Source organism: Macrobrachium nipponense, chromosome 21 (genome assembly GCF_015104395.2).
Source record: "Macrobrachium nipponense isolate FS-2020 chromosome 21, ASM1510439v2, whole genome shotgun sequence".
Lineage (NCBI taxonomy): Eukaryota > Metazoa > Arthropoda > Malacostraca > Decapoda > Palaemonidae > Macrobrachium > Macrobrachium nipponense.
In genome coordinates, this window is record NC_087212.1 from 71,727,210 (window position 1) to 71,749,974 (window position 22,765).

Here is a 22,765-nt window from a genome sequence, read left to right on the forward strand (position 1 = left end):
TGCAATTGAGAGCCTTCAGATTATTCCTGCAGATTATTATAATTGTAATTATTATGAAAAGTATGTGAAACCTCAGTTGGAAAAGTATTCAGTTGCGAACTTGTATAATCTGAAAATAATGGTGTTCTTGAACAGTTGACCCTTCCAGCCATAACTACATAATTTTTTTTTCTAGGCGATAGAAAGAAAGAAGGGCGGTACAGTGACTGTTTTCACTGAATTGCGTAACAAACGTCGTCAATATAGGTCTTTTTTTTGGAAGCCCGTCATTGCTTTAACTAGTTCTCTCTCTCTCTCTCTCTCTCTCTCTCTCTCTCTCTCTCTCTCTCTCCCAGTCATGCTGTGTTCTGCTGTAGCTCCGTTGCCGAGTCCTGTTCAATGACTGCACTAGAAATAGGAAAGAACCGCTGATGTCTCGAGGAATAGGAGAAGTTCAAATTTTATCATCAAGATTAAAATCAGTCCTGAATGCCATGCGTGACAAATATTAAGAAATGAAATCCGCAAAATTGATATTAGCCGATCACATGCCCATAATAAAGGTGTCATGTTAGGGAACCTTAATTTGATATTATAGGTTTTGTCTTCTTAAGTGAACCTGATTTAATATAAATCCGTAGGGGCTTTAGCGTTATCTAATCTGTAGCTGTAAACACCCCACGCTGTAATAACTACAATCTTTACAGGGGATCCCATCTCCATTTAATTTAGCTTTACTTGAGGTCTACATTAAATCAGGAGCCATGTGTTTATTCCTTCACTGCAATGAATAGGAAAGTTAGGTGACAGAGAAAAATACATTTAGTTTCATTCCTCGAATTTGTGTTTTCTTTGTTGATATTATCAGTCGCGTGTCAGTCGGGATGTTGTTTACATGTCACCAGAGCAGTGTGGTGGAGGTCAACTGATAAACTTTCATAAAAAGTTGAGAATGACATTACTCCCTCCAAAAAGGTTAGAGCATTCCCCGCAAGGATAGTGCGCCATGGCAACGCTGAACGTAGCTTTTGATGAAGCTGTTGCTGCGTTCGCTCAAAAATCCATTTCATATAAAGAGTGACTACACGTCTACGTCTAAGTACATGTTTGGCGCCATCATTTGTTAGTGTTACGCCTGTCTCTCTCTCTCTCTCTCTCTCTCTCTCTCTCTCTCTCTCTCTCTCTCTCTCTCTCTACATTAAAAATATATATATATATATATATATATATATATATATATATATATTATATATATATATACATAAATATGTATACACACATATGTATACACATATATATATATGTAATATAATATAAAAGTATCCGTTGGTCAATTTGTCACCAAATATATTATTAATTATATTACACATTCAATGACCTAGTAACTTCTCGATTTCTTCAGTTTTGGAAGAGCTTGTAACCAACAAGCTTAGGATCTAATCGACAAGTTACGAAATCACAGCGGTTACCACAAATGAGCACACTTATATGTGTGTATATGAATATGTATACATTATAATATATATATATATATATATATATATATATATATAGATATTATATATGAATATGTACATACATTATATATATATATATATATATATATATATATATATATATATATATATATATATAATGCAATCCTTATTTTACCCTAGCACTGATCAAAGATGAAGCCGTAGAAGAAACTTAGTAGACACTATCAGCCATGAAATGGCACATCGCTCTTATTTCCGTGTTTGTGTTCGAATCCCACCCGGGAAGGAGAAAGCTTCCCTTATTTCCCATCTGAGTTCAAGGTTGGTTGTGGTGAGCTTATCAAAAAGACCTCAGAATTCAATATGTTCTTTTCAGAAACGCCATTTTCGTACCTAATAAATTGATCATTCTTAAGAAATCGGTACCTTGTATCCAGCAAAGGCCGCTTAAGTCAGATTTCGCGCGAATTACATCACAATTATTATGGCAGGAACGAACGAATGGTATGGAGATTATTGCCTCGTGACACCGCCTCAGTCTACATTATTATATTAAAAGCCGAGGCGATTGGGACGAGCAACTGTTGCGCTTATCTAGCCTAGACCCTTCTCCGGTGCTGGGATGAGATATTGGATGTTACTCCCATCGTAATATTGTTAACACGGATACTTGGAATCATATTAAGTATATCCCCTTGCATCAGCGAATTTGTCTTTCAATCGTAATTCCATCCATTAAAGTTTTGAATACAGAAGAGCTGTCGGACCTCTAGTTGAAATCTGTATACATAATTCTCTCTCTCTCTCTCTCTCTCTCTCTCTCTCTCTCTCTCTCTCTCTCTCTCTCTCTCTCTAGGGACCAGTAAAACATAATTCTCACATAGTGTGAGGCTTCACGCAAGGCCGAAGCCGAATGTCCGCAGAGCTAATGTAGCAACAGGCCTTAGGCTTACTCTTACATTGCACAGATCCATAAATCAATATCCCTTCATTCAGTCTTATCTCACGCATATCCACTTTACCTGCTTACAATAACCATCCTCCAAAAAGGCTCGTGGGAACGAACGGTCACGACAGGGTGCTCAAGAAATTTTGAATAGACACACATTCAGTCCTTTTTTTTTTCAGTAATACAACATGTCCATTTTAGTCGTTTATATTTCTATTTTATTTTTTTATATATATATTTTTTATTATTCATTTTCGACCTAAAGGATCGTTGCTGTTGTTGTGGGTTAGTTGCTCATTTCAATCTGAATTATAGCTATCCTTATTGTAGCATTTCAGTTGCTTTAGTTAGATGAAGTGGGATATTATAATGGACTAGAAACGGGTGTTCCAGTGTTATTAGCTGGGATTAATTATTTTCTGTCTCCTTTTGCCATTATCCGGCCTTCAATATAAGTGGGAAATAAGAGGTCATTGATTGATATTGATTATTCTAAGACATTCATTACGGTCTTGCATAAGTCTCCTCTTCCTCACCCCCACCGTTATCCCCTTGATAAGGGGACGTTTACCGAAAGCATCCTCCTGCGCTAAACCCTCCCTCAAATCCTCATTCGCTTTGCGGCTCCTAATCCTCTGCCTCCTTCTTTCCCACCGTTATCCCCACACTAAGGGGTCGGTTGCCTGATGCGCCTTCCCTTACAACATCAGGCATGGTTTATTATTTGGCAAAGGGGTTTTTACAACCGCATGCCCATGCTGCCATCAACCACAACTATTGGCGGTGGGCCTAGCCTTTGACTAAAAAGTCCACATGCAAGGCAGCAGTTTCCACAGTTATTGGCGGTCTAGCCTTTTACTAAAAAATAAGGCTGCAAGGCAGTAGTTTCCACAGTTATTGGTGGTGGGCCTAGCCTTTTACGAAAAAGTAAACTGCAAGGCAGCGTTTCCACAGTTATTGGCGGTGGGCCTAGCCTTTTATTAAAAATGTAAGACTGCAAGACAGCAGCTGTCCTTTAAGTCGCCTTTTACGACACTCAGGACCTACGGTGGTAGTATTCTTACACCTCTACCACAGGATGGTATCCTCTGCCTCTCTCCTGACCTTTTACCCTTAGCAGGTTCCACCTGAGCCGTCTTCTCTCTCTTTCCTCTCCTTACTCATCCTTCCCACATGACCATACCATCTCAGTCGTGAGCCTCTTATCATAGCAATAATCTTGACCACCTGGGCTCTTCTCTTAGTGTCTTCATTTTCATGCCTCTCACGCAGCGAGATCCCCAAGGTGCATTTCAGCATTCTCATTTCTGTTTACTCCTGCTTCCGTTCTCCTTCCTTCTTAACCATAGCCTAATTGCAGTGCAGTAGATTTTTATTTTCAGTTTATTCGGCCTCCTTGTCACACACTACCTCTGCAAAAGGTTCTGCTAGCCAGATAACAGGCTGCACACGGCTTCTTTTCTCTGTAAACAGTTTGAAACTTTTCTATCAGACCCACCTATTTCTTTCAAAGTTGACCATCCCTTTCCGTAACACAGGCGGTTGCAATGTCATCTCTCTTTTGAAGAACGAACTTATTAATGTCCTTATCCATTCATACACCGATGATCCTCCTCATAAATTGCTCTTATCTTCGCAAATTGCTTATTTCTCCTTTTCTTATCTCTTCAAAGTTTGTTTAGTTTTGTGTGGATCCATTATTTTATTGTGCCGGGTGCCATATGAATAATAGAGTTGGACAGAGAAACTTTTACATTGATTCTAAGGTCAGTTCTCATCCTACTTATGTAACAGATTTTTCTGTCATATAAATAATTTGATGATTTTTAATGTGACCTGATAGCATTTTGGGCATAGAAATAAATTATTGCCTGTAAGTGCGGATATTAAAATCCTGATTAAGTGTACTTCCTGAAGCTTGGTGCGTCCTTCCGATGCAGCCTTGTGCTCCTCTGATCAGCTGTTTGCCCTTGTCTGAAGTTTGGAAGATTCTTTACGCATGATTCTTGAAATAGTAAGTTCAAATGCTTTCCATCAATAGAGAACTCTGGTCTTTCTTTAATTGATTTCATTTAAACTTATTTGTAACACTGCTTTCTTCGGGGGCTTTTTCACAGGTATTACTTTGGGCATGTTCACTGGAAATTTATTCGTCACTTATATACTTTATGTGATGTCACAGTCAAAGTCTCAGAAGTCAAGTCTTTGTCTTCATCTGTATTTGCTGAATCATTCGACGTACCGCTTTCCAAAAGGCCCGTTTATCATGACTGTTGGGGTGAAGGTGACACTTACTGCGCAGGAAGAGACTTACTTGAGACATCCATACCAGTCACACTTTATAGACCACGAGAATTAAAAAGAAATAAAAAAATAAAAATAAAAATTTAAAAAACCTACATGTTACTACTAATCCTACTAAGTTCGTTCCCCTGCTACTGCTGCCACCACAAGACGGGAAAAATGATGAACCCCAGTCTGGAAATGAATATTATCTAATCACCCAGCTCTCCTCCCATTTACATTGGCTCAGACTGTAAAGGCTGAAACCGTTCCTTTAATGCGAACCTAATGCCAGCGCATCAAAAATTATTGATTTGTCAGCATTTCAAGGCTGCTGGAATTAATTAGAATGTCTGTTTCCAGAGGGTGATGACTCTGGATGAAAGTTGAGGATGGATATCTTTCTTCTCATCATGTTGCAAATGTTGCCGTTCAGCCTTTTTCTTTTCTTTTTTTTTATTCCGGTGAAGTTATATAAATTTGGGTGACATTAAAGGTTGATTTGCGTAGCTCGAAGTTTTTCGTATGGGTAGTAACTGCTTAGAGTACACGAGATCTATTGTCATTTCGATATCCATGATTCATTTCGGGGTTTGCTTTATTACGTATTTGAAATTCATCACCAAACTTCATTTACAATTCCATAGGGTGATGAATTTTCACTGATCGCAGCATTATTTCAGGACCAGTTACTGTGGTACAGAATGAATGTAGATGGAAAAAAAACAGATGTCTTACAGATTTTATAAATGTGTTTGTGAAGGTGGTGAGGCCCAAATATGATGTTACCTAACTTGGAAAGATCGTTTAAATATCGAAATGGAATAATAGCCAACTGGAATGTCTCGTTAAAGCATTAACAATGGGTTTATATTACAAAAAATAAAATTAATATAACGCAAGATATGCAAAACAGAAATATTCAGTATGTGCAGATTTTAACAAATATAGTCGTTCTTGCCTTAAATTCCAAGCGATTCTGTCAATTAGCATACGAAAACAAAGATCTTGTTCTAGGAATTGCAAGCAAGTGACAAAAATTATCGTCATCTTTAAGAATATGCACTACACCTTTTACATTCAAGCTCCCAGTTAAACTTTAATGCTGCTCTGCGTAATTAGCACACTTGCATTGATGACTTGTCATTTGCAGTTTGATTTGCTCTCCCGTTCAGCGACCCTTTTTCACGCTGCTATTGTTTCTCTCCCACATGGAGTGACTCTCGTGAATGTTTTAAAGTCCATTGACGGCCAAACCGCCATCGTGAAACATCTCTCATGCGTTAAAAAAAATGGTGCCAGATAATAACGCGCCTCGTCTAGGCAGTGCATGTCTTCCGTCATATAATATGTGGCCTAGACGTCTAGTGTGAAACGTTTTGTCTAGTCGTTCGACCGCTTCGAAACATTTCGGCGGAATCGGGAAGTAGAGGCAAAGGGATCGTTGCCGATCTGTGTATCACGCAGCTTGTGAAAACGGTACATAATAACATATATACTACATGCACTCAAACGTTTTATTGGTAAAAAAAAAAGTATAAGAATTTAGCTCTCTCTCTCTCTCTCTCTCTCTCTCTCTCTCTCTCTCTCTCTCTCTCTCTCTCTCTCTCCACAGCAATGTTTGTGCTTTCGTACTCTTTTCTTTGAAAAGTGATATGTGACTCGACAAGAATGATTTGGCTGTTAATCAGGGAAAATGAGAGTAAGAAGGAAAATTTGATGATAACCCATTTTGGAAGAGACACAAATCCTGCAATATCTGTTGCAGTAGATCCCATGGGGTGGAAGAAGGAGTAGGCAGCGTCGACAGCGGATGATTTAATTAACGGCAGAAGCCACGAGAGTTGCTGCCTTTTCCAATCCCGGAAGTCGGAAAGGCCGTCCCGACTGTGTTTTCTCCCAATTATCTTGACGGATTCATCTTATCTCTTCCACGTGGAAAAGACGAGTAAGACATGGCTGCTCATTTCCATTCCGACCCTATGAGTTAAACGTGTTAACAGTTAGACATTTGGTCATCGTCAACTCGCCTCTTATAAGAAAACAGGTTGTCGGTTCGGGACGGAGAATGGTACTGAGAAATAGTCTGTTAAGACTCAAGACTTCCACAGTGATGTTGACCCTTGACCTCCATACAGTGACAGATAGTGTTTAGAAGAAAGATCTGGCTGCTCAGAGTTGGTACAATATGGATTTTTTTTTCTTGGAATCGCAATTTGTCTTTACCTTCCCCAATCCGTAGCACTAAACTCTTGCATGTATTTGTTTGAACTGAATTTATTTCAGTTTCATTTAAGGTTAATTTTGTCTTATGATAGCTTCTAATGTTTTTAGATACGTCGCGAAAAAGGGTCGGATCCCCCTTTTAGCGACTAACATGCCGCAACGTCAGGTTAGATTAGCAAGAAGAGTCGAGGGACTGATGCAAGCAGTTATATACGTATTGGCGTAAATTTCCTTATGCAAATGCCAGAGTGAAACAGGACGAAACTGAACAGAGGAGTAGTGTAGTCATTCCCTCATAGAAAAATTGCATTTTCATCATTTTTTATTGAAAAATAACCGATGTGTGTGATTTACAAAGAAGAGAGTCGCTGTAGGCGAAATCGCCGACATGTAGGAAAACCACTGGGAATGTTCCAATTTGAATATCGTCAGGTGAAGCTTGAACTAAATCTTAATAATTGTATAAATTATTAGAGATTAATTCCTTCTATAAAAAGTTAGGCGTCATTAAGTAGTTCCACTGGTTGGCGTCACCAAGCTGTGACCGGGGCCGCTGGAACCGGCATCAAGCGGCATTCTTTTCCAGGGCGCGAATCAGGTAAGGCGGATCACGAATCTCTCCTCTGTTTCAGAAGGTCATTGCAGTGAGATATATAAGTCAATCTTTATCGATTTGCATCCTTTTTAATGTTGGTATTTTGTAACTGTATTGTGATCAGTGTGTTGTCGAGGGTGGTAGAATACTCCAATATGTGCATTTTGAGGCTTTTTTTTTTGTAGAATCATATTAATCGGTCCCTTCAGGCACTCTGTTCTGTAAGCGACCACATGGCACTAAAATTTTCAATATTGAATGATAACCATGTTCGTTCGTTCCTTGCCTTTTGTGTGTCGCTACCCAATAGTTGATGTGCGGGAATTGTTACTGCGTTGTAATGAGTTTTTTTTTGTAATGAATTTGTAAAACCCAACCTTGCTTCCTCAACCTTAACTTCAGTAACAACGGCTAAGTCCGTAGGATGTTGTTATCATAAACTCCATAAGATCGGAGCACGAACCGGTCCCTAGTGATTAAATTCACAGCCATTTCAAGTCTTTCACCAGGAAAACTTTTTGTGTTCTTTTTAGATGAAATCCTCACAGGATCAATGGAGAGATCAATTTATTTGATGTAATAGATAACACTGTTCCATTTGTATACTTAATGGATACTGCTGTTGCCAATTCACGCTAAATTTTCTTCTTGTCAAATGTTAAAAGTGCGTTCATACTGGAAGTACGTCACAGAGTGATGATAATATGTATTGCTGTACACACTGATCGTCAGTGCAGGCTCAGTGCTTAAGTCCTTCACATTTGAAGCCCTTGTAAGATCAGCTCACACACTTACACATGTTACAGTAATATATATAATTATTATATGTGTATATATAGCCATTACAAATAAATATATTTCTCGTAAAGTAGCCAGTAGGTTCTTACATACAAATACAAAAAACATATTATACGTATGTATATATACTTTTGGTTTTGTATTCAGTAAACGTAGATTCGGTTGCGCCCGAGAGATTGTAGTTTGTGTGTGTGGTTAATATATATATATATATATATATATATATATATATATATATATATATATATATATATATATATATATATATATATATATATATATATATATATTATATATATATATATATATATATATATATATATATATAACCACACACACACACAAAATACAATCTCTCGGCCAACCGAATCTACGTTTACTGAATACAAACCAAAAGTATATATACATACGTAAGTGTTTTTTGTATAATATATATATATATATATATATAGATAATATATATATATATCATATATATATATTATATATATATATATATCAAAGCACAGAGATGGTGTTAATCTTCTGGTTCTCTGTTATTCTTTCGGATACACAACCGTTTTCCACCCAGGATGGCTGCGCCCACTTTCACAAAGTCATATAAGTATGCGTATTTTTCGGCATATTTTTGATGATGATGCTCGATGTATCTATAGAATTTTGTCTGTTTGTAACAACGGTGGTTTACGTTTCATAAACTTATTGTTTAGAGTCGCCTTCGTCCAGCCAAGAGCCACTCCTCTTGATACTGGTATAATCGTATGCCAAATGGATATGCTAATTTGCTTGATGACGTCCATAGTGATTGTAGAGTCGTTTGATGTATTGTATGATGTTCGCCGTACTTGGAGCTGACCTCTTGCGACACTCAGGCCATCGCCCTCTCGTTTGCTAACGCCTGACATAGATTTGCTCTATTTGAAGCATCGTCATCAAGTAACTATTCTTGGTTTATTGAAGGGTATACAATCATTGTCCTTTCCAAAGAATTTCCGAAATGTTGATCAGTTTAGCCGTCCAAAGGTACTTGCATATTTAGGTACCTGGTGTCAATACACATTCTAAACAGGATCAGAACAAAAGGTACCTATTTTTTCAGCTTTATACATCAATAGCATTTTCATATTTACCCATTGATCTATATTAGTCATTTTACAGTGATTCCAAACAAATGGCTTTTGACGTAAAGCTTTTAGGATACAGATCATCTATGATCTATCAACTTTAACGGTTCCAACATGAAAGTAAAAACTTGACAGATTATTTACAACATTACATTTTGTTTTGATGCAGTGCGATGCTAAATGATAGTTGTTGAATTGATTTTCCTTCCACTTTTAGCTGAAAGAGGTCATTCCAGCTGTATATTACTAGAAAATTCTGCCAGGTCACGTAAATCACGGTCCTTGAACTCCGTTAGATCTGTTCATTAGGTAACATAATATGGATCCGTTGTAAGTATAAGAAGGATAAACCTTGGTTTAGTAATGATCGAGCATTCATTTCCCTTTTGTGTTTTGCCTTTTGCTTGTCTTCTGATTCGTTTCATATTACACAAGTGAGCTTGGTTAAAAGAAAAAAAAAAAGAACGGTATAGGCTCCTTTCCTAAATAAAATTCAGCATGTCTCCTTTAACCCCAGTAGTGAATTTTTTTTCATACTGGAATTGTAATATAAAACTTAGGCAAAAGGCCAAGAGGACCTACGAGGTCGTTCGGAGCTGAAAATAATGTAGAAACAATTGTTAGGGGAGAGGATGGAAAGTGAGATAAAAGAAAGGGAATATGAATGGAGTTATAGTAAAAGGAATGAAAGGGGTTGCAGCTAGCGGCCTTGGAGACGACGCAAACAACTTTAAGAAATGCTCAGTGCACTGTGTGAGGTACATTGTGGGAGAGTGAGAGAGTAAAAGATAGGAGTGATAGATGTTGTGTCTACACTTTTCCCATCATAGTTGAAAATTCAGTGTAACCATTGAAGACTGTTTTATTGCAAGTGCGGAGTAAATAGGTTGCTTGCAAAAGCATCCGCTATGTGCGGCCACATACCAGTTAATGAAAATTTTCCTCAAACATGCAGATTACATAGAGATTATTATCCCATCAAGCTAAGGAGCTCGTGAACATATCAGTCAATTTTATGTTTGTTTAGACTCTATAATTCGTTTGTCTTTCTTTGTAATATGTGAGCGTCCTGTTTCTTCAATGGTGGGTTATGCGGCGGTGACCAAAGTTATTGCTACACAGTCCAACAAAAATTGTAAGGTAACAAAAAAAAAATCAACAGCTTCATTTGTGGACATCGTGAATTCTCGGTAGAATTGAAATTTTGCCAATTCTTTTCGCAGTTCATGGAGGACTGGAAGGAAGGAAGTCATTTGTGAAATGATTAGTAAATGTTTGTCCTTAAATGCTTTCTGTAAGACAGTTTTCGATACGATAGAGATGAAAGTCGGCCGATTATTATTTCTTTTAGTGATCGTGAAAAATAGAATTCGTTTCTTCGATCGTCGTTAGCTATCCTTAATGCGATCTGTGCTGAATGACGGATGTCCTTTCATTTTTCGTTGTTAGCAGGGAAAGAGGTGGTGTCTTCCTAACCTTTTTTCTCACTAAGTAGACGTCAGAGTGACGTGACCCGAAAGCCTTATTTCGGTACGGAGCTAAAAAAAAAAAGGGGGGGTTGGGGGTTGGGGGGAGCTCTAGTCCTAAACGAAGGAAAATGCCTTTGTCTGAAAGTTCTGTGAACGTAAATAAAAACCAAATTCGTTCTTCTAGATATTCATTTTTTCCCCTTAGATACTCTTGTGCAGACACGCCACCCACTCGGCAAATGTGTTGTAAAATTAGCGTGTCTGTAAAACTTATGATTGCAGATTTTAAATATCAGTCCTGTGCTTCAGATATTCATGATGCTTGAAAAGGTCTAATCAACAAGAGTGATTCATCTCCATGTAAATCTTCACCTTACACGATGAAAGTAACCTCTTGGCTTGATATGAAACAAAAACTGCTGCGGAGTAAGTTCCATGCTGTTATTTAGAAGTACTTGGATGACATATTGTCATCAAGACCTGTAACATCCTCCACCTGTCTGCTGAAACCGGCAGTCGTCCCAATAACGCGTATGTAGATCCCTGGCGAGTGGGACTAGGAACATAACATACAACAACAGATGGGGAAACACTCCCTGCCGACGTTTTATTCATCTTCGTTGATTCTTTTTTTTTTCCGCCTCGAAGGCGTTGAGTCATCTGTGTCTGTTAAAACCCTAATTTCATTTGCTCACAGCGCGTTAAGTCTAAGGTTCTTCTCCCCTCCCACTAACCCCATCCTTCGGGAGTTTGCTTTTGAATGGAGTTATCAGTTTACCACTTTCTTTTGGCTTTGTCTTGATTGGTTTAGCGACAGCAATGCCATGGAATTTTTAATTGCTCTGTCATCATGCCGTGACCCCTAGTGCTGCGAGAAGGGGATCTTAATAATTTATGTACGTACTTCATCGCTACTAATAAATTTTACAGAGTAAGGTAAAGGATAAGTGGAGAGATTAAGAGAGCGCGCGCGCTAGCACTGCCGTATGATTCAACTTCTTAATCTTTTTCTTTCTACATATCTTAACTGACGTTTCCAGTTTGCCCATTATTCCTCCAAGCTTTATACAGTAGCGCTTCACTGATAATTTTGTCACAGGTAAAAAATGTACACCGTATCCATTGCCCACCGCAGGCATCAGGTTAGAAGCCAGTAATAGAAAAAATTGGCGAGGAAACCAATACACTTGCTCATATGCTATGAATAAGGAAGAATTTCGAGCGAGACAACAGTCTCATTTACATATATACTCGTATACAGTTCACGTCAGTGCGAGTGTACTCAACTCTTGCCCTGCTAGTGTATAGAGGTGGAATATTTTTTGTTGTTAATTTGATATGATTAATGACATTTAGATTGTCAAACCGAGCACTTTGGCACTTAAAGTCACTCAGGGCTCAAGTCAGTGAATTGTGGAGTTGGGGTGGTTGGACAGCAGGAGAGAAATCCAGAAAATAAAGGAGATGAAGTACGTGGAACGGAGAGAAACCCACACAGTTGCACTGAGAAGTACATAGTCAGAGAGGTTGGACAGCAAGATTGAAGAAAGGAAGTGAATGAAGGCGTAGTAAAAGTCAGAAAAGTGGATGCAGCTTAGAGTCGAAGGGACGCTGCAAACACGTTAACAGTGCCTACAGTGCACCATGTGAAATGCGCTGGCGGAACTACCCCCTCCTACAAGGCAGTTACGGTAACCAGTGGGAGTAGCAGGGAGTGTCAGCATTGCCAACCTCGACACACCATGCTCTGAGCAAAGCAGTAACGATCTATATCCTAAAAAACATATTTAGGCCTAACTCATTGCCCACAGTTGACAAGTGATACAAATGCATAAGAGATCATATTTATCCAGCCATGACTGTGGGAATCAATAATCTAAGCATTCTTTTCACAGACTCAACAACATGTATGAAATTGGATTTGAAAAAGAAAAGGGTTTCATAATAGTTGGCAGCAAAGTTTAAGAGAGACTCTAGACAGGAAGTGCCTACCCTAGGTGCGTTACGTAACGCCACGCACTCGGACCAAAGTACCCTTGTGTATGCTTATGGACTGGACGACGTCAAGATATTATATTGCCTTATAATATCGTTCTTCCATAAGAAATAAAGTTAATGGCCACATTGTTTTTAAATTAGAGCTGACACGTGTAAGCGATACTTCTTGATCGATCAAAGGTTTAAGGTGAGGTCAAGTTGAGGAGTTCGGAAGTCGCCAAGGCCTTTAGAGGAGCTCAAATCCTCCTGAACAACCCCCCCCCCTCTTTTTCCCCCCTCCCCCCCCCCCCCCCCGGCTATCCCTCTCAAAGCATTACACCGGCGCCCCTCTAGGTTTATGCTGACAGCAAGCAGTAAAAGGCTTTGTTCAAGTGACGTCGAGTCAGGAAAGCAGCTGTTCAAATACAACAGAGACTATTCGGGAATTGTGTTAAAATGTTTAAGTATTGTCGTGAAGTAGGATCAGAGAACACACCTGCAAATCTCTCAAATATTTACGAACGGAAAGAACATTACATGAACTGTATATTATATGGCGTATACCGTCAGATATGACGATGCTATGTTAATGTTATACGTATTATATATATATATATATATATATATATATATATATATATATATATATATATATATATATTCGATAGCAAAGAATGTGACGGCAGGAGGTATCATTCTTCAAGTTCTTTTTACCACCCACCACAGTTGATCGTTTACCAGATGCATGAGGCACTGCTCATATCAAGAGAAGTCAGTGGGTTTAACAACGAAAATTCCAAATCGTTCTTCTTGGGACGGTTATCGAGTAGTGTCCTCTGTATTTGGGTTTGACCCACGTCGTAGGTAATATAATAATACGTACATTATATATATATATAATATATATATATATATATATATATATATATATATATATATTATATAAACAAAATTAACATTTTACGCGTTTTTTTAAACGGCTGGAATGTGAAATGAATAAGGCAAGGCTAAAATTTCAAAACTTGTTTTAAGATTAAAATGTCTTACAGAGAAGTTTTGTTTCAAAAGTTGGGCCATATTAATTATGGAAGTTTCAAAAATGCAATCTGCTGAGTGGATAAAAAAAAATTTGGAGAAACACGAAACATTTGATGTTATGAAAATATGAATTAATGAAATTTCTCTCTCTCTCTCTCTCTCTCTCTCTCTCTCTCTCTCTCTCTCTCTCCTCTCTCTCTCTCTCTCTCTCTCTAAGGTTTTTAAAGTAATGTTCGTTTATGTGTTATGCAGTTTTGGTACTATTGGTCGAAACGACTTCATATGCATATGTAGTTTTCTAATGGTATTAATTAAATTCAACCGCTAAAATGGATTCCTTGCAAATAAATGTGTTGACTGCATCATCATTTTCCTTAACAACAGTACTCAGATGCTCCTCCTTCTAGGAGACGTTTTCACCATGGTATCACTCCTTTTCTTGTGTCTATTTTTTTATATAAATGTAAATGTGATACATACATAAATACACACACACACACACACATATATATATGTATATATATATGTATATATATATATATATATATATATATATATATATATATATATATATATATATATAATGTTTAGCTCGAATTGTACTTAACTTCAATTTTAAAGCCCAATACTAATGACATGGTTTGTTCCACTATGTGACTCAGCCCTTTTGGGTGTGCTGTGCTATAGGTATCTTTCACTGATGCGACCTCTCACAGGATGGGAGGGGGTGTCCAGTAAATTAGCCTCTCGCTGAAAAGCGACTTTAAGGCACAGTACGCGAAATGTAGGCATATTAAGCGAACAGAAATATGTTTAAATGAATTTTTGCTTTATTTTTGTTCTGTTACTTCTATATTCAGTTTAATAATGTATATAGTTTGCATGGTTCTTGATGCGATGTGCTTTATAATGATTTATGATTGTAGGAAGCAGCTATACGCTTTTTATTACCAGCATTGAACAAACACACTAATAAATTTCCTATTGAAAAGTCAGATTGAGTGTAAACAGTAAATTCGTCATTAAATTAAAGGCTAATGTCGCGAAGTGCCTGGTACAGTGAGCTGTACTACGTAGGTATTTTAGGCTGTCGGCATACTGCCTTTTTATAAGATGTCATAACTTGGCAAAGATGTCTGTACTAATGCCAAGTTGTATTCGTACCTTATGTTAGATTTCACATATTCTGTAGTTATTCCTCGTAACGATAAGGAAACTTCGGCTAACAACAATTCTAGATCATAGTTCTCTCCCCTCTATTATTCGCGTTATTTTAAGATATTGTAATTAGAAAAGTATTTTGCGCTCTCTTTGCAACGTCCTCGACTACCGATCTCAGGGTCCGGGTTCAATTCCCCTGCTCTGCCAGCAAATAATCAGAGGTATTTATTTCTGGTGATAGAAATTAATTTCTCGATGTGGGTCGGATCCCACAATAAGCTGTAGGTCTCGTTGCTAAGTAACCAATTGGTTCCTAATCACGTAAAAATATCTAATCCTTCGGACCAGCCCTAGGAGAGCTGTTAATCAGCTTAGTGGTCTGGTAAAACTAAGATATACTTAAACTTCTCTCTTTGTATCCTCTACTGGCTAGCTGTGATTTGATTGTAACCCTCCTTCTCTCTGGTATATATGAGGATTAAATGGGAATTGAAACAAAGGGAGTAAATGAAAATCATTGAACTATTGATAGAAAACTTCTTAGTCTGAAACAGGTGTTTTTTGGTGGTGTCATTTTCACACTTCGATACCCACTGCGTTGCCGCGCTCTTGTATACAACAATTTTCATATGCTGTCTTGCAGACTCTTATGTATATCTGTACAAGCTCCCAGAATAACAAAACCCTGGAAGATTCTGTGAGATCATTTGGGTGATTTAAATTATTTTTGTGACTCATAAAAAGTTAAACCGCGATCAATAGGGTTCAGTAAAATAACAAAATGTTTGCATAATTTTGATATCAGAATAGTTATTATTAACACTAGATACCTCTGCTGATTCTCCCTTTTAATTTTCAGTAAAAGAAAACGAATGAGATAACTATTTGTCTGTCCGCCCTCAGATCTCATACACTACTGAGGCTAGAGGGCTGCAAATTGCTATGTTGATCATCCACCCTCCAATCATCAAACACACCAATATGCAGCCCTCTAGCCTGAGTAGTTTTTATTTTATTTAAGGTTAGAGTTAGCCATGATCGTGCATCTGGCATTACTATTGGTGCCAACAACATAGGCCACCACCGGGCCGTGGCTGAGAGTTTCATGGGACGCGGCTGAGTTTCATGGGTTGTGGCTGAGAGTTTTATACATTATTATGCGCTGTACAGCAAACTCAGTTGTGCCGAAGAAGCTTCGAAGAATTTTTTAATTGTTTCGTAGGGCTTTTAATGACTAATGAGTCTGCACATTTCGTTGTTTATGTTGACTGTTGAAACCGTTTTCATTGGTCTAGCAAATGTTTATCATGGTAATTGTTGTGTGTTTACCTGTGGGAATAAAAGAAATTTAAATTTCCTCCTCTTAAATTTATTTTCCATTTGTATTATGTGGCTAACCTTTTGAAAATTTAGTAGATTTTAGTAATATCAAAATTTCTTCTCTTACTTCATTCGCCTGCGGAAGAAACTTAACGGAGAAGATATGATTTTTGGGCAGAGGACCCGGCGTATCTTGTACCAGCTACTTAATTCGAGACTAAAAATCAGTGATGGAAAATTATTGGCAAACTCGCTGTTTGTCTGTCGTAATCGATATCGGAAACGAAGACCATGACTTTCTTGCATGCCGATTTTTCCAGATAATTGAAAGAGAAAAACAACCCTAACTCCCCATCAGACATGTTGAGAATAGATAACAGTAAATTAGTACTCCATAGGTACATGCAGTAATTATACATGGCATTAGGGAGAGGGCTGAGGAACCTGGCCAGATCTTCTCGACTCCGAACCAGCGAAATGATACGTTTGTGATGAAGTCAAGTTGAATGTTGCCTTCGATATGTGAAATCCGCAAGTTTTTGGATTTTCACCACAATTGATTGATGTTGATGTGATAGGAAAATGAGAAAAATCACATTCCACATGTTTTTGTTTCCCCCAACGGAAACAGGTGGTAGAATTTGTCTTATAAATATATATATATATAATATATATCTATATAATATATATATATATATATCTATATATATATATATAATATATATTATATATATGTGTGTGTGTGTGTGTGTGTGTGTATGTGTGTGTGTAATTGTTATAGCCACAATGCCCTCTTAACTTCTCTAATTCTTTGCTCTTTTGCATACGCTTGTCACTACAAAGCCTTGACTTCCAACTTCAAAGAAATATGAAGAAATCATGATGTCCAGTAGCGAGAAACGAACCCGCGTTACCATAATCATGACAAGGTCACCTTGCAGACGTGACCACGGGAAGGTTAAAAGTCTATTCCCTCTCGGACATACATATAACTGTCGTTTTCAGATATATTTATTAGAGTTGGAATAGACCCATCTTCACCGTCGTAGTCAAGTGGACAAACGGTTTTATTGCTTTTTAGGCTGAAATATATATGTAGAATCTACTGGTCATTTTTACCAGATGCATATGTAATTGTAATAGCCATAATGCCCTCTTAACTTGAAAAAAAAGAAAAAAAAGAGCAAAGGAGGTGGAAGAATTTTGGTCAGGATGATTCCGAAGACCGATTCCGGATTTCTCCAGAGATTTTGCACAGATTCTCATATTTCACAGATGACAGACACTGCTACAGACTGAGCTCTGGGTCAATCACATGTCATGTATGAGGAAGAAACGGTGGAAAAATGAAATAAACGAGGAAATTTTCATCTAAAAATATAGAATGACTGAATAAAGAGCCATCAAAGAATGGTTCTTCATGCCGAACCATGACGCAGCAGAAGTCGATACAGCGATGCCTTGATTGACACATCGGATGCAGACTGACAGGCGACACTTGTAGGTTTCCATCTAGTTAAGGTTATTTAAGTCTACTTAAAATTTTTTTAATAAGCATAAAAAGTGATTGGGATTGTCTTGATAAGGAAATTTATAGGAAATGACCTTCAGACTGTGAAAGAAGGCATATATCGTTTTATATACGTTAGATTTTACCGATGGTTGAATTAATTTAAAATTTAGGCGAGAGTGGAAGTCGGTGGTGTGGAAATGTGGCAATACTGGGTGACCCAACGTTGAAAATTGGTGTCAACAGAAGAGTAGCATTAACCTGAATTATAATAAAGTATTATCATGAATTACAATACAGCATTCAAGTATAGTAAATTATTAACATGTGGACTACGAAGACGAGATATCTGTCATTGTTATTTAGTGGTCATTCATAATAATTGAAGAGGTTACGATAGAGACTGTGCGTTCAGTGAGAGGGATCTGAAAAGTAATAGTAAAACATAATAAACAGGGGTAGTAAATAAAGGTATGCCACGGAGGAAAATGAAAAACGAGAACTGCAGAGTCTATAGTAAAGGGTCGTTAAGACCGAAAGATCTCGGCAGTTCTCGTCTTTCATTTTCCTCCGAGGCATTACCTTTATTTATACATAGCATCACGTTTTCTATATTTTTGTGATTAAGTTATTCAACAGGGGTAGTCGTGTGTGGTGCTTCTACAGAGCGGAAAAGGGGAAAGTTTATCAACACCTGATTACAACTTCATATTGCAGAGGCTGGTATTTATTGCCAAGAATTCTTTAATTAGGTCTGTTTTTCCTATGTTCTGTACTTACCAATGATATCGAGAAGAAATGAACGTTGAAGAAACGTTTTTGCAGTTGATGGCAATAACAGTACACGTTTAAGAGGTGATCTCTGCTTGTTTGTTTGTGTGCACTGTAGGCATTACTTAAGGGTCTTTGCAGTATGCCTTCGGCCCCTAGCTGCAAGCTCCTTCATTTCTTTTACTGTACCTCTGTTCATATTATCTTTCTTCCATCTTACTTTGCACCCTATCATAAAAATTGCTTCATAATGCAACTACGGGTTTTCCTCTTGTTAAATCTTTCACACCTTCTTACTGCCAGTTTCCCTTTCAGCGCTGAATGACCTCATAGGTTCCAGCGCTTGGCCCTTGCCTAACTTCTATATTCTATCTGCTTGTTTGTATAAGTTGAGAGCTTATAAGTAGAGTGGAGTTTAGTTAAATACATATTTTTAAATGACATATGCATTCACTTACGTCAGTCAGTAAATTTGAAAGTTCGCAAACTAAGATGCAGTTCGTGCACAATTTTGTGAGTGTATTTCTGATTGTTGCTTTTTATTTTGGTTTAGTGTGTGTTTGCTTGCGCGTGCGCTTGTGTGCGTTTGAGAGAGAGAGAGAGAGAGAGAGAGAGAGATTTCCCTAGACCTGGTGAAATATTCCAGAAGTTTCAGGACAGCTTATGTGTCAACACACCTCAAATGAGTTGTGGGAGGTAGAATACAGAAGTAAACTTAGGATATAGAAACAGTCCTAACAATGCTGTGAATTGTAAGTGGAACAGAGTTCTAACAAGGCCGTGGATAAGTTTTGTAAGTAGTTCTAACAAGAACATAGATAGCGTATGGAAGCATTTCTAATAAGGCCATGTTGAAGCAGTTCTAACAAGGCCAAGGAGAAGTCATGGGAGCATTTCTAATAAGATCATGGATAGCCTATGGAAACAGTTCCAAGAAGGGCTTAGACAGGCTATGGAAACAGCTCTGACAAGGCTACGGATAGCCTATGGAAACAGTTGTAACAAGGCCACGAATAGGCTATGGAAACGGTTCTAACAAGGCCACGAATAGGCTATGGAAGTTGTTCTAAAATGGGTTAAGGATGTTGGCATGTGGAAGACTTGTTCTTCCTTGTACACCTTTCAAACCTGTTTACTATCAATTTCCGTTGCAGTAATTCACCTTTGGCCTAAATTCTATCTTCTATTCTGTTCTATATGGGAGAATTTCAAATCTTTACTTAACAGGCATTAAATGATATTCTGATAAAAGTAGTTTAAGTTGTAATCGGTAGAAATTCCTATTTTACAGAATTATAATACCTGGAAGCATTTAGAATATTAGTCATTTTTTTCTGTTTGGCAGTTACATCTGGGATGGATACTTGGGTATCCTTTCTGTATGAGATTCATTCATATCGGATAATGAATCTGGCTGCTATTGCATATGTCATTTTCACATTTTCCTAAATCACTTGTTTTGATCACTTCGCTAGAACGAATGACTGGATGCCGCATAATTAATATTAGTTGAATTTATTAAGTACGTGTGGTATTATATTTCAGTGACGGTGCTTGATGATTACTACATTTAATCAAGGGAAAACCCGGCAGTGAATCAATGAGGGGAACTCTCGGATGATCATCTGTAAGCTAAGGGATTGTTTATTCACCGATAGATCAAAGTCTGTTGTATCCTTTCTTTCATATGACCAAATAGATTTTGGTTTCCTCATAATCTTCTTGGCGTGTGCGTATCGTCCGCGGGATTGATGGGCCAATCTGAAAATGCAATGATTCCTGCGACCGTAAAAGCGATGGTAAACATCTCCCGACGTCGAACATAAAACTGAGAATATAAACATTGGGATAAATCACGGCGGAGGAAGGAAGGCCGGAGAAAGGTTCTCGCGGAAGGAGATTGCGAAGTGTGCTAGAGGCCATTGAAACTTTAGAGTGTTTGCCCAATTCTTCACGTTTGCTATGTGCAACACTCTCGGCAATGAGGAAATTGCCTCTTCTTGTGCTCATCGTGCGATGGCTCACACGCAGGCGCAAAAAATTATTCGTATGTATTTTTACTATGTATATGCGCTTTTGTTAGTGCATAGTATCTTTCATGTGGGCTGTATTACGTCGCCCACGCTCGCGCTTGTCAAGGGGGCACGCAGAGCATTTTTAGTTTGTCTTTTTTTCTTGTAGCTTACCATTTAGCACTTATATGTACTGCAGGTTTTTCATTGCTCACACTTTTACATCTGTAAGAGATGAGAAAGGCGACCAAAGGAAAATAAAAGGTGAAAATGTGATGCAGAGAGTGACGATGATTGAAGGGTACGGGGATGAACGGCACACCACGGAATAACAGCGTCTTGCAGTAAACGTGTAATTGAAGTCTTCTGACAGCTACGCGAGGCCTCGTTGTGAGAAGCAGTGCAGCATATGACAGGTTCTGCCTTTTGAATCCGCAATCATTTTTGTTTATCATTGACCTACCTCAGGAGATCGCCTTCGATATATTATAGAAAGTAGAGCGTTTTATAAACAAACTGAAGGATTTTATCAGTAGAAGATTTAGATTCCACGTAATTTTTAACATATTCCATAGAGGGCCGTATTAATTTATTTAACAGATTTCTTTACGGTAACAAAGACAGACTCTTGCTCTTCTTGCACCAGTTTTGTGCAATGTATTTCATTTCCAACGCCTATACAACTTGCGGTTAGTAGGGGTTACTGAAATTTCTCGCAGATAGGCGTATAATACGCAACTTTATTTATTACAGCTTTAGCTAGACTATTTGTCATTCTTTTAACATTTTGAAATGGCGTCATCTTCACACATTCATATCTGTATTTCAAGTGATTATTGCTTGAAGTTTTGACAGATTGAGTGTATCAAGTATCCTGAACCGGTCTGTATGCACTCTAGAACTCGTGGAGTTACCAGGATCCAGAGAAGAACTCTGGATCCAGGGAGATACAGCCAGTCTTGGCGGAAATACTAGATAACATCGTTCAGAAAGTATTGCAACAACTAAACTTCAGCCACCATAATGATTAGACAGTTACGTCCAGAATTAAGTTTAGGGAAATTTAGTTCATCAAACCTTTAAAAAATATATTTCTCTAATTGATGGTTATTAATATCAGATCTCCGTATTGCTCTCTAAAACGTAAATTTCTCTTAAATCCTTGTAGTATTACATATAGAATTACCCATTGCATAAAGAATTTTTAAGTGGTTAATAGGTATCGTCTCTTTTCTCATGAGTTATTCTTTATAATGGTAGTATCGCTTCTCTGTACGAAGCTAAATAGTCCACTTTTTGTGTAGATTTGGACGATTGGATGCCTATTATTTTTTACCCAAAATGAAGGCTAGGTGTAAAAATTATTTCTCCACGGGCATTTGAGAACAACGAACGTATAGTTTCAGTATTTTTCTAATTTAATGGTAACTTTTGTGTAGGTCACTAAAGGCCTCTACATACGGTCAATATTTTGACGTTAATAAGATTGGTTCAATATTATATAGTTGGCCCCACACAGCCCAATAACATTGTCAATACCTTCACTTCTCGCCTGGTAGTTGCAGGGAAAACATCCTCTCTGACGCAGGTATGGCCTGCGTATCTGTAGCATTGTTATTTTGTGATGGCCCAAGAAAAAGAAAATGCAGCTTTGGGTGAAACTGTTGTATAAATAAAGGAACTTATTTAGCCAGGAAAGTTTACGCAACGAACTTATTTCAGTGCGCCAAGTGATTTTAAAAATTATATGAGGATGGACAGTTATATCTTTGATGAATTTATTGGACATGGTGACACCATTAATGATGAAACTCGGCACAGATAAGAGAGAAGCTGAAATTTGATTTTGCTATATCTACACATTCCATTGACCAAATCATCATAGATACTTGCAAAGCTTTAATCAACCTTTTTTCCCAGTAATATAGTAATAAGTAATCTTAGGGTTGAAATGATGAAATGCAAGATGAAATGACATTTGACTCAGATTGTGCTTGGACATTTGGAGCTACATTAATTACAGGAAAGTAATGGTATTGGTTATTATCAGGGGCAGAGTTGGAAACTTTAATAGC

At 37.7% G+C, this 22,765-nt stretch overlaps 1 protein-coding gene across 5 annotated transcripts in view; it reads left to right on the forward strand.

Annotated features, from left to right (window-relative positions):
- Window positions 1–22,765, forward strand: part of LOC135198157 (galactose-3-O-sulfotransferase 4-like) — a 203,785-nt gene that overhangs the window by 138,395 nt on the left and 42,625 nt on the right. Inside the window, exon 1 of one of the 5 annotated variants that reach the window (XM_064225656.1) lies at window positions 12,577–12,592. The exons of the other annotated variants lie outside the window; for them this stretch is intronic. The gene's annotated coding sequence lies outside the window, so the exon portion shown is untranslated. Of the gene's footprint in view, window positions 1–12,576; window positions 12,593–22,765 lie in introns of those variants that run through there. 5 annotated transcript variants of the gene reach the window in all.